The 13,582-nt window shown below is 38.2% G+C and overlaps 1 protein-coding gene across 5 annotated transcripts in view; it reads right to left on the bottom strand.

Moving 5' to 3' along the window:
• SEPTIN14 (septin 14) overlaps positions 1-13,582 on the bottom strand; it is a 234,356-nt gene that overhangs the window by 150,185 nt on the left and 70,589 nt on the right. The window lies entirely within an intron of this gene.

Genomic DNA, 13,582 nt, shown 5'->3' with positions numbered 1-13,582 from the left:
GCACACATAATGTAGTGGTGTGGGGGAACACAGGAAAGGCAGTATGTACAGAGAAGACAAGTAATGATTGTAATGATTCCATAGCATCTTACTACACTGATGGACAGTGATTGTAATGTGGTATGTGGGGGGGACTTGATAATGGGGAATCTAGTAACCATAATGTTCAAGTAATTTTACATTAATGATATCAAAAAAAGTAATAACAGAATGGTAATACTATGTCCTTACCTATCAAAAATTGCTTTAGGGGGAATTGAGCCAAGATGGCGGCGTGAGTAGAGCAGTGGAAATCTCCTCCCAAAAACACATAGAGCTATGAAAATATAACAAAGAAAAATCTTCCTAAAATAGAGACCACAGGACACAGGACAACATCCAGACCACATCCACACCTGCAAGAACCCAGCGCCTTGTGAAGGGGGTAAGATACAAGCCCCAGCCCGGCGGGACCCGAGCGCCCCTCCCCCCGGCTCCCGGCGGGTGGAGAGAAACCGGAGCGGTTTTTTTTTTTTTTTTTTTTTTTGGCAAGCGCTTTTTGGAAGCCTTAGAGGGACGGGCCCCCGTTGCTGGGGAGGCAGGGTGGCGGGACCTGTGAGGAGGTGCCTGGGAACGGCGCCGGAGGACAAAGAATATCCCGCGTTTCTCCCTGCGAGACCTGGGGGCGGGTGCCTGAGACCGGTGCCTGAGGACGGAGGAGGTAGCGCATTTTTCCCCTTTTTTTTTTTTTTTCTCTTCTTGGCGAGCGCTTTTTGGAAGCCTTGAAGGGACGGGGACCCCAGTGCTAGGGAGGCACGGTGGCGGGACTGGTGAGCGGGTGGCTGGGACCGGCGCCTGAGGACAAAGAATATCCCCCGTTTTTCCCTGCGGGACCGGTGGGCGGGTGCCTGAGACCGGCACTTGAGGACAGAGGAAATCGCGCGTTTTTCCCCTTTTTTTTTTCTCTTTTCTGCGAGTGCTTTTTGGAAGCCTAAAAGGGACAGGGACCCCGGTGCTAGGGAGGCAGGGCGGCGGGACTGGTGAGCGGGTGCCTGGGACCGGCACCTGAGGACAAAGAATATCCCGCATTTTTCCCTGTGGGACCGGTGGGTGGGTGCCTGAGACCAGCACCTGAGGACGGAAGAAATTGCGCGTTTTTCCCCTTTTTTTTCTCTCTTTTTGCCGAGTGCTTTTTGGAAGCCTTGAAGGGACAGGGACCCCGGTGCTAGGGAGGCAGGGTGGCGGGACTGGTGAGCGGGTGCGTGGGACCAGTGCCTGAGGACAAAGAATATTGAGCGTTCCTTCCCTGCGGGACCGGTGGGTGGGTGCTTTTTGGAAGCCTTGAAAGGACAGGGACCCTGGTGCTAGGGAGACAGGGCAGCAGGACCAGTGAGCGGGTGCCTGGGACCGGCACCTGAGGACAAAAAAAAAAAAAAAAATCGCTTGTTTTTTCCTTTTTTTTCCTTTTTTTTTTTTCTCTTTCTTTCTGTTCCCTCTCTCATTGTTGCTGTTGTTGTTTTGGTTTGGAGAGTGCTTTTTGGAAATCTTAAAGGGGCAGGACAGGTCACTTAGACCAGAAGCAGGGAATCTGGGGATCTCTGGGCACTCTAACCCCCTGGGCAGCAGGGAGCACAGAGGCCCCTTACGGAGATAAATAGTCTCCTGGCTGCTCCCCCTCCAACGGGGCTGCACCATTTTGGAGGAACAGCCCCAGCCAGGCCAAGCCCACAGCAACAGCGGAGACAAACCCCAAAGCAACTGGGCAGGAAGCAGAAGCCCTGTCTGCGCACAGCTGCCCAGCACAAGCCACTAGAGGTCGCTATTCTCCCAGGAAAAGGCTACAAACCAACAAGAAGGGAAGCTCTTCCAGCGGTCACTTGTACCAGCTCTGCAAACTATCTCTATCACCATGAAAAGGCAAAACTACAGGCAGACAAAGATCACAGAGACAACACCTGAGAAGGAGACAGACCTAACTAGTCCTCCTGAAAAAGAATTCAAAATAAAAATCATGAACATGCTGACAGAGATGCAGAAAAAAATGCAAGAGCAATGGGATGAGATGCAGAGAAAAATGCAAGAGCAGTGGGATGAGATGCAGAGAAAAATGCAAGAGCAGTGGGATGAAGTCCGGAAGGAGATCACAGATGTCAGGAAAGAGATCACAGAAGTGAAACAATCCCTGGAAGGATTTATAAGCAGAATGGATAAGATGCAAGAGGCCATTGAAGGAATAGAAGCCAGAGAACAGGAACGTATAGAAGCTGACACAGAGAGAGATAAAAGGATCTCCAGGAATGAAACAACACTAAGAGAAATATGTGACCAATACAAAAGGAAAAACATTCGTATTATAGGATACCAGAAGAGGAAGAAAGAGGAAAAGGGATAGAAAGTGTCTTTGAAGAAATAATTGCTGAAAACTTCCCCAAACTGGGGGAGGAAATAATCGAACAGACCATGGAATTATACAGAACCCCCAACAGAAAGGATCCAAGGAGGACAACACCAAGACACATAATAATTAAAATGGCAAGGATCAAGGACAAGGAAAGAGTTTTAAAGGCAGCTAGAGAGAAAAAGGTCACCTATAAAGGAAAACCAATCAGGCTAACATCAGACTTCTCAACAGAAACCCTACAGGCCAGAAGAGAATGGCATGATATACTTAATGCAATGAAACAGAAGGGCCTTGAACCAAGGATACTGTATCCAGCACGACTATCATTTAAATATGATGGTGGGATCAAACAATTCCCAGACAAGCAAAAGCTGAGGGAATTTGCTTCCCACAAACCACCTCTATAGGGCATCCTACAGGGACTGCTCTAGATGGGAGCACCCCTAAAAACAGCACAGAACAAAACACACAACATATGAAGAATGGAGGAGGAGGAATAAGAAGGGAGAGAAGAAAAGACTCTCCAGACAGTGTATATAACAGCTCAATAAGCGAGCTAAGTTAGGCAGTAAGATACTAAAGAAGCTAACCTTGAACCTTTGGTAACCACGAATCTAAAGCCTGCAATGGCAATAAGTACATATCTTTCAATAGTCACCCTAAATGTAAATGGACTTAATGCACCAATCAAAAGACATAGAGTAATAGAATGGATAAAAAAGCAAGACCCATCTATATGCTGCTTACAAGAAACTCACCTTAAACCCAAAGATAAGCAAAGACTAAAAGTCAAGGGATGGAAAAACATATTTCAGGCAAACAACAGTGAGAAGAAAGCAGGGGTTGCAGTACTAATATCAGACAAAATAGACTTCAAAACAAAGAAAGTAACAAGAGATAAAGAAGGCCACTACATAATGATAAAGGGCTTAGTCCAACAAGAGGATATAACCATTCTAAATATATATGCACCCAATACAGGAGCACCAGCATATGTGAAGCAAATACTAACAGAACTAAAGAGGGAAATAGACTGCAATGCATTCATTGTAGGAGACTTCAACACACCACTCACCCCAAAGGATAGATCCACCGGGCAGAAAATAAGTAAAGACACACAGGCACTGAACAACACACTAGAACAGATGGACCTAATAGACATCTATAGAACTTTACATCCAAAAGCAACAGGATATACATTCTTCTCAAGTGCACATGGAACATTCTCCAGAATAGACCACATACTAGCTCACAAAAATAGCCTCAGTAAATTCCACAATATTGAAATTCTACCAACCAATTTTTCAGACCACAAAGGTATGAAAGTAGAAATAAATTCTACAAAGAAAACAAAAAGGCTCACAAACACATGGAGGCTTAACAACATGCTACTAAATAATCAATGGATCAATGAACAAATCAAAATAGAGATCAAGGAATATATAGAAACAAATGACAACAACAACACTAAGCCCCAACTTCTGTGGGATGCAGCGAAAGCAGTCTTAAGAGGAAAGTATATAGCAATCCAGGCACACTTGAAGAAGGAAGAACAATCCCAAATGAATAGTCTAACATCACAATTATTAAAACTGGAAAAAGAAGAACAAATGAGGCCTAAAGTCAGCAGAAGGAGGGACATAATAAAGATCAGAGAAGAAATAAACAAAATTGAGAAGAATAAAACAATAGCAAAAATCAACGAAACCAAGAGCTGGTTCTTTGAGAAAATAAACAAAATAGATAAGCCTCTAGCCCAACTTAATAAGAGAAAAAGAGAGTCAACACAAATCAACATAATCAGAAATGAGAATGGAAAAATCACGACAGACTCCACAGAAATACAAAGAATTATTAAAGACTACTATGAAAACCTATATGCCAACAAGCTGGAAAACCTAGAAGAAATGGACAACTTCCTAGAAAAATACAACCTCCCAAGACTGACCAAGGAAGAAACACAAAAGTTAAACAAACCAATTACAAGCAAAGAAATTGAAACAGTAATCAAAAAACTACCCAAGAACAAAACCCCGGGGCCGGACGGATTTACCTCGGAATTTTATCAGACACACAGAGAAGACATAATACCCATTCTCCTTAAAGTGTTCCACAAAATAGAAGAAGAGGGAATACTCCCAAACTCATTCTATGAAGCCAACATCACCCTAATACCAAAACCAGGAAAAGACCCCACCAAAAAAGAAAATTACAGACCAATATCCCTGATGAATGTAGATGCAAAAATACTCAATAAAATATTAGCAAACAGAATTCAACAGTATATCAAAAGGATCATACACCATGACCAAGTGGGGTTCATCCCAGGGATGCAAGGATGGTACAACATTCGAAAATCCATCAACATCATCCACCACATCAACAAAAAGAAAGACAAAAACCACATGATCATCTCCATAGATGCTGAAAAAGCATTTGACAAAATTCAACATCCATTCATGATAAAAACTCTCAGCAAAATGGGAATAGAGGGCAAGTACCTCAACATAATAAAGGCCATATATGATAAACCCACAGCCAGCATTATACTGAACAGCGAGAAGCTGAAAGCATTTCCACTGAGATCAGGAACCAGACAGGGATGCCCACTCTCCCCACTGTTATTTAACATAGTACTGGAGGTCCTAGCCACGGCAATCAGACAAAACAAAGAAATACAAGGAATCCAGATTGGTAAAGAAGAAGTTAAACTGTCACTATTTGCAGATGATATGATACTGTACATAAAAAACCCTAAAGACTCCACTCCAAAACTACTAGAACTGATATCGGAATACAGCAAAGTTGCAGGATACAAAATCAACACACAGAAATCTGTAGCTTTCCTATACACTAACAACGAATCAATAGAAAGAGAAATCAGGAAAACAATTCCATTCACCATTGCATCAAAAAGAATAAAATACCTAGGAATAAACCTAACCAAGGAAGTGAAAGACTTATACTCTGAAAACTACAAGTCACTCTTAAGAGAAATTAAAGGGGACACTAATAAATGGAAACTCATCCCATGCTCATGGCTAGGAAGAATTAATATCATCAAAATGGCCATCCTGCCGAAAGCAATATACAAATTTGATGCAATCCCTCTCAAATTACCAGCAACATTCTTCAATGAATTGGAACAAATAATTCAAAAATTCATATGGAAACACCAAAGACCCCGAATAGCCAAAGCAATCCTGAAAAAGAAGAATAAAGTAGGGGGGATCTCACTCCCCAACTTCAAGCTCTACTACAAAGCCATAGTAATCAAGACAATTTGGTACTGGCACAAGAACAGAGCCACAGACCAGTGGAACAGATTAGAGACCCCAGAAATTAACCCAAACATATATGGTCAATTAATATTTGATAAAGGAGCCATGGACATACAATGGCAAAATGACAGTCTCTTCAACAGATGGTGCTGGCAAAACTGGACAGCTACATGTAGGAGAATGAAACTGGACCATTGTCTAACCCCATATACAAAGGTAAACTCAAAATGGATCAAAGACCTGAATGTAAGTCACGAAACCATTAAACTCTTGGAAAAAAACATAGGCAAAAACCTCTTAGACATAAACATGAGTGATCTCTTCTTGAACATATCTCCCCGGGCAAGGAAAACAACAGCAAAAATGAGCAAGTGGGACTACATTAAGCTGAAAAGCTTCTGTACAGCGAAAGACACCATCAATAGAACAAAAAGGAACCCTACAGTATGGGAGAATATATTTGAAAATGACAGATCTGATAAAGGCTTGACGTCCAGAATATATAAAGAGCTCACACGCCTCAACAAACAAAAAACAAATAACCCAATTAAAAAATGGGCAGAGGAACTGAACAGACAGTTCTCCAAAAAAGAAATACAGATGGCCAAGAGACACATGAAAAGATGCTCCACATCGCTAATTATCAGAGAAATGCAAATTAAAACTACAATGAGGTATCACCTCACACCAGTAAGGATAGCTGCCATCCAAAAGACAAACAACAACAAATGTTGGCGAGGCTGTGGAGAAAGGGGAACCCTCCTACACTGCTGGTGGGAATGTAAATTAGTTCAACCATTGTGGAAAGCAGTATGGAGGTGCATCAAAATGCTCAAAACAGACCTACCATTTGACCCAGGAATTCCACTCCTAGGAATTTACCCTAAGAACGCAGCAATCAAGTTTGAGAAAGACAGATGCACTCCTATGTTTATCGCAGCACTATTTACAATAGCCAAGAATTGGAAGCAACCTAAATGTCCATCTGTAGATGAATGGATAAAGAAGATGTGGTACATATACACAATGGAATACTACTCAGCCATAAGAAGTGGAAAAATCCAACCATTTGCAGCAACATGGATGGAGCTGGAGAGTATTATGCTCAGTGAAATAAGCCAAGCGGAGAAAGAGAAATACCAAATGATTTCACTCATCTGAGGAGTATAGGAACAAAGGAAAAACTGAAGGAACAAAACAGCAGCAGAATTACAGAACCCAAAAATGGACTAACAGGTACCAAAGGGAAAGGAACTGGGGAGGATGGGTGGGCAGGGAGGGATAAGGGGGGGGAAGAAGAAGGGGGGTATTAAGATTAGCATGCATGGGGGGGAGGGAGAAAGGGGAGGGTGGGCTGCACAACACAGAGAGGACAAGTAGTGACTCTACCACATTTTGCTAAGCTGATGGACAGTAACCGTAATGTGGTTGTTAGGGGGGACCTGATATAGGGGAGAGCATAGTAAACATAGTATTCTTCAGGTAAGTGTAGATTAAAAATTTAAAAAAAAAAAAAAGAAAGAAAGAAAGAAAAGGGGGATTACTCCTTAACAGGATAAAACTATTGGTAAATCAAAGATCAACGCATGCTTTAAATATCCTTAATGTTGATCACTTAAAGGGTGTCAGATGATCAGCTATGGAGGTACTCTTTTCTGATAATATTCCTTTCTCTTAATTAAAAAAAAAAAAAAAAAAGCAGTTACTGTGTGCTGACCTCCAATGAGTTCTGCACAGTGGTATAGAGGGCATGTCAAAGTGTGGGCAAAGGGTCTGTTTGTTTCTACGCAGAAGATCAAGGCCTAGCTTGGATACCCAGAAAATGAACTAAGATACGATATGAGGAGGAGCTTCCGGCATCAGCACTCTCTGGAGGACTCGTGCCGGGCGATGATCATCAAAAAGCCTCCACAGGGATCCGGACGATGCTGCGGTTGTGGCTGCATCCAGCCCACCGTCTCCTGGACTTGCCATAAGAAGGAGGAGGGAGATGTCTAGGCTGGCATGTGCATACAGTGAGACAACGAATTTGACTGGATCTGTACTGTTGGAACTCAACCAGGAGTTGGGAGGGGTGCAAGTTGTAGCACCCCAAAATCTCATGACTATAGACTATCTATGGTTAAAAGAACATATGGGATGTGAACAGATCCCAGAAATGGGCTGCTTTAATTTGTCTGATGGTTCAAGTACAGTTGGAAAATATCCATCATATCATAGATAAATTTTCACAAATGCCTAGGGTGCCTAAATGGTTTTCTTGGCTTCACTGGAGATGGCTGGTAATTATAGATTTGCTTTGTTTATGTCACCGTATTCCTATTATGTTAATATGTGTGTGCAAATTAGTTAGTAGTTTAAAACCTATACATACTTAAGGTACTATACAAGAAGATATGTCAAAGAAATAATCAATCCTCCCAAGTTTCCTTCATATGCTACATCTATAGCTTTTCTTCTTCCTTCCTAATTACAAACCTTAAATAGAATTCGTGCCTCATATCGAATTTACCGAGTATCATAATTCCTCCAGGTGGTAAAGATACCTCGAGACAAGTGCTGGGCATAGAAGCCACAGGGCATAAATCTGCAAAGAAGTAAAAAGCTAACCTTTGCAAACAATATGGCTTCTCTCTCACTTACCAACTTTACATTTCCCTGTATGGCCCCGGAAGATGACTGGTTAGCCAGAGACGGGTAAGATTCCTCAAGGGAGGAACAACCTAAGACAGGCACAGTCGCAGGGGGGCCATCAGGTGAGAATTTGGGGATCAACAGAGGTGAGGCTCAGAACCTCACCCCCCCTGCTTTGAGAGAAATCTTCTGCATCCGTGGATGTCTTGCTGCCCTTGTCTAGCCTGGATTAATACTTAGTCCATAGGCACACACCTGATCATCTGATCATCTACATTTGCCCTCTTACAGCACTAAACTATGTTTTCTACCTTTATCTTGCATCTACCTACCACTTCAGCATTTTATTAAAAATAAAAATAATAATAATAATAAAGGGAGAAATGTGGGATCAACATATAAATCAAGTACAAAAATCAAATGAATATTCATATTTGACCTGATGGTTTATAGGTCATATTGCATGATCAAAACCGAAAGTTTCTGTGATGAATGCCCTTGTACTGTTCACCATGTAAGAATTTATTCACTCTGTAAGAATTCGTTCACCATGTAAGAACTTGTTCGTTATGCTTCAGAAGATTGGAGACTGACGAGAATTAGGCTTGAGATGGATTAATGATTGTACATTGAGCATTGACCCCCCTATACTGAATTTTATTGTTGTTAACAACCATTTGATCAATAAATATGAGAGACGCCCTCTCAAAAAAAAAAAAATTGCTTTAACATAGAAGGCTAAATGGAAAAAAATAGTCAAATGATATGGTGCCTATAAAAGTATGGCTTTAGCTTTAAGGACACAATAGACTGAGAGTGAAGGGATGAGAAAATTATTTATGCAAATGTTCACCAAAAGAAAGCAGGGGTAGCTATACATAGACAAAATAGGGGTAGCTATACATATACTGAAAACTGTGTTGATAAAGGGTCCAATCTATCAAGAAGTCCTGATTATAAAATCAACTATGAATTATAAATTCAATTATAAACTCAACACCTAAAGACAGAAATGAAATACTGCCAGCACTAAAAGGAGAAAGAAACAGCAGTACAATAATTGTTGGGGAGTTGAATACTCCATTCTCAATAATAGATAAATCATCCAGATGGAAAACCAATAAGGAAACAGTGACTTGATCAACACAGTAGATCAAATGGACGTAACAAGTATATAAAGAACATTCCATTCAACAGCTGCAGAATACATATTCTTCTCAGGTACACACAAAACAATTTCTAGAATAGATTACATATCAGGCCACAAAAGAAGTTTCAACACATTCAAAGTGATAGAAATAATATCAGGTATATTTTCTGACCACAATGGTATGAAATTAGAAATCAGTACTAGAAGGAAAGCTGGAACATTCACAAATACAGGAAACTAAACAACTCACTCCTGAACAACCAATGGATAAAAAAAGAAATCTAAGTTAAAAAAAATACTAAGACAAATTAAAATGGAAACACAACAGCAAAACTTGTGGGATGCAGCAAAAATTATTATAAGTGGAAAGCTTTAGCAGTAAATGCATACATCAAAGAAAGACAAATATCAAATAAACTAATTTTACTCTTCAAAACTAGCAAATGGAATAAAATAATAATTACTAGAGCAGAAATAAATGAAATAGAGAACTGGGGGTGGGGGGGAGATAAACAGAACTAGAAATGGATATTTGAAAAGATAAACAAAATGACAAACCCTTAGTTTCATTAACCATGAAAAAAGAGAGAACACCAATAAATTAACATATACATGAAAGGGAAGACATCACTACTGATTCCAAAGAAATATAAAAGATCTTTAGAGACTACAATGTAAACTATATGCCATAAATTGGATGATCTAGGTAAAAATGGATAAATTCATAGAAATATGCAACCTACCAAGACTGAACAATGAAGGAATAGAAAAACTGAGCAGACCAATAATGAGTAAAACATTTAATCAGTAATCAAAAGACTTCCAACAAAGGAAAACTCAGAACCATGTGGTGAATCCCTGGTAAATTTTGCCAAGCATCTGAAGAATAATCAACGCAAATTCTCCTGAAATTTTTCCAAAATAAAGAAAAAGAGCACTTCCAAACTTGTGAATCTAGCATTACCCTATACCAAAGCCAGAAAAGGACACTTACAGGCCAATATCCCTGATGAATATAGATGAAAAATTAATAAAAGTACAAGCAAACTGAATTCAGCAACATATTAAAAGGATCATAAAACATGATCAAGTGGATTCATCCCTAAGATGCAAGGTGGTTAATGTATGCAAATCAATAAATGTGGTATCTTAAATTAATGAAATGAAACATTAAAATAATATGATTATGTTGATAGATGCTGAGAAAAGTATTTCACAAAATTCATCATCCACCCACAATGAAAAATTTCAACATATTGGACATAGGAGGAACATACCTCAACATAATAAATCTCACATCTGATAAGCCCACAGCTAACACTATACTCAGTGGTGAAAGAATGAAAACATTTACCTATAAACCAAAAACCTGTTACATATGTTAAATTCAGTAAATTTAAGAATGCAATGTACAAAAATCAGTTGAATTTTTATATACTAACAACAAGCTATCTGAAAAAGAGATCAAGACTACCATTCTATTTACAACTGCATCAAAAACAATAAAATACTTATAAATAAATTTAAGCAATGAGGTGATAAGACGTTGCTTTTATTATAAGATATTGATTAAAGAAATTGAAGATGACACAAATACATGGAAATATATATTATGTTCATGGAATGGAAGAATTAATATTGTTAAAATATTCACACTATCTAAAGTCATCTTTAGATTCAGTCTAATCCCTTTTACATCTCCAATGGCATTTTTTACAAAAAGAGAAAGAAACCCTAAAACTTGAACAGAACCACAAAAAACACCATGAATAGCCAAGCCGTCACACTTCTTGATTTCAAACTATATTCACATGCAAAAGAATGAAGTGACCTGCTTTACACCCCTCATAAAAATTAACTCAAAATGGATTAAAGACTTCACTACTATCAAAGATTCCAAACTATAAAAATCCTAGAAGAAAATAAAGAGCAAATCTTCTTGACATTGATCCTAGAAATGATTTCTTTTGGAGATGACACTTAAAGCACAAGCAATAAAAATAAATAAATAAATACATTTAATAAACTAAAAAAATAAAGAAACAAGTGGGACTACATAAAACTAAAATCATCCTGCACAGTAAAAGAAATGGTCAGGAAAATGAAAAAGCAACCTACAGAATGGGAGAAAATATTTGCAAATCACATATCTAATGAGGGATTAATATCCAACATATACAAGAAATGCTGGCAACTGAACAGCAAGAATCCAATTATACAGTGCAAATGACTGGGACATTTTCAAAGAAGAAATTCAATTGACCAACAGGTATATGAAAAGGTGCTCAACATCATGAATCATTAGAGAAATGCGAGTCAAAATGACATTGAGATATTCTCCCACAGCTGTTAGAATGGCTGTTACCAAAAAGGCAATAACATTGCTGGTAATGATGTAGATAAAAAGGAACACTTGCACGTTCTAAGTGGGGATGTAAATTTGCACAGCCAATATGGAAAACAGTATTGAGTTTCACTAAGGAACTAAAAATAGAACTACCATATAATCTAACAATTCCATTTCTGGTATTTATCCAAATGAAACAAAATCATTCTCTCAAAGGAATATCTGTACCACCATGTTAATTGCAGCATTATTTATAATAGCCAACAAGAACATAGTACCTGTTCATCAATGGGTGAATGTTAAAGAAATTGTACACACACACACACACACACACACACACACACACACACACACACTATAGAATATTAGCCATAAGAAGGAGAAAATCCTGAGACATCATGGTTGAAAGTTGAGAGCATAAATAAATGAAATGTGAGACAGAGTTAAGCAGCAACTGTATGATCTCATTTTTGTGTGGAATCTAAAGTCCAAACTCATAGAAAGAGGGAAACTATTGGTGGTTGCCTGACCTAGGGGTTGGGAATGGGGTAATGTGTCAATATGGTCAAAATGTACATGGTTCCAGGTGTAAGATAAATAAGTTCTGGTGATATAATGGTACTGTAATATAAATTTCTTAATTTATGTGAGTAGCACTTAAAAGCTCTTATCACAAAAAAATGGACCTATGTGAGCATCTGGATGTCTTAACTAAAGTTATTTTAATAATTTCACAATATATACATATGTCAAATCATACTAATTTTATTATGGTTTATTATATATCAAATTATTTATCAAATGTCTCTATATAAAATAGTTATCATATTTGTCAAATAATTTGATAAGTGATTTCTAAATCAAATTAGTATGATTTGACATATGTATATGCAGATAGATTATTAAACTAATATATTGTTTTATGTCAATTATATCTCAAACTAAAAAATTGTGAAAGATTAATACAGATACAGGAAGCTCAGGGACCACCATTCAGGATAATTAACAACAAAGTGACCTAGACATATTATATTGAGACTGCTATAACCCAAAGTCAAAGAGAACATTAAAAAACCAACCAGAGGAAGAAGATACATTAAAGAGGAACAAAAACAATAATAATAGTGACCTTACATTCAGAAACTATTACAAGTAGAAGGGAATTGAGCAACACCTGTAAACTGAGAAAAAAGTTGACCCTACCATACCAGAATTATATACCCAATGAAAATACCTTTCAATAGTTGTAAATAAACACTTTTTCAAAAGAAATATGGATATATCTTGCCAACAGATCTATTCCACAAGAAACATTAAAGAAGTTCTTCAGGAAGGAGTAGAAAATATCCAGTATCTTGGGTCTAAATAATGAAAGGTACAGAACTTGGAATGAATGTAATTTATTTTATGTAATTTATGTAATTGCATGGTTCTATGTATGATATTTTGGAAATGCACAGCTGTAGAGATAAAAAACAGATCTGGTTGAGGTGCAGAGAGCATAGTCTATACAGAAAAAATATAAGGATATTTTTAAGATGATAGAATTATTCTGTATGATACTGTGTCAATGGATCCATTTGTTATAACCCTTAGCATTGAACACCACAGAGAGTGAATGTTACCTTATGCAAATTAAAAATGAAATTAGGATTTTGGGAAATAAAAAATGGATTCCAGATTATATCAAATGAACCTAATTGTTATGTAAATGAATAAAAACTACACTAAAGATGGAGAAGAAAGGAATAGACCAAATAAATTTTGGAAAGCAATACTTTGACTAGGAT

The sequence above is a fragment of the Manis javanica genome, chromosome 10 (genome assembly GCF_040802235.1).
Source record: "Manis javanica isolate MJ-LG chromosome 10, MJ_LKY, whole genome shotgun sequence".
Classification (NCBI taxonomy): Eukaryota; Metazoa; Chordata; class Mammalia; order Pholidota; family Manidae; genus Manis; species Manis javanica.
The sequence above is the reverse complement of the archived record's forward strand: the minus strand, read 5'-3'. Positions and strand labels throughout refer to the sequence as shown.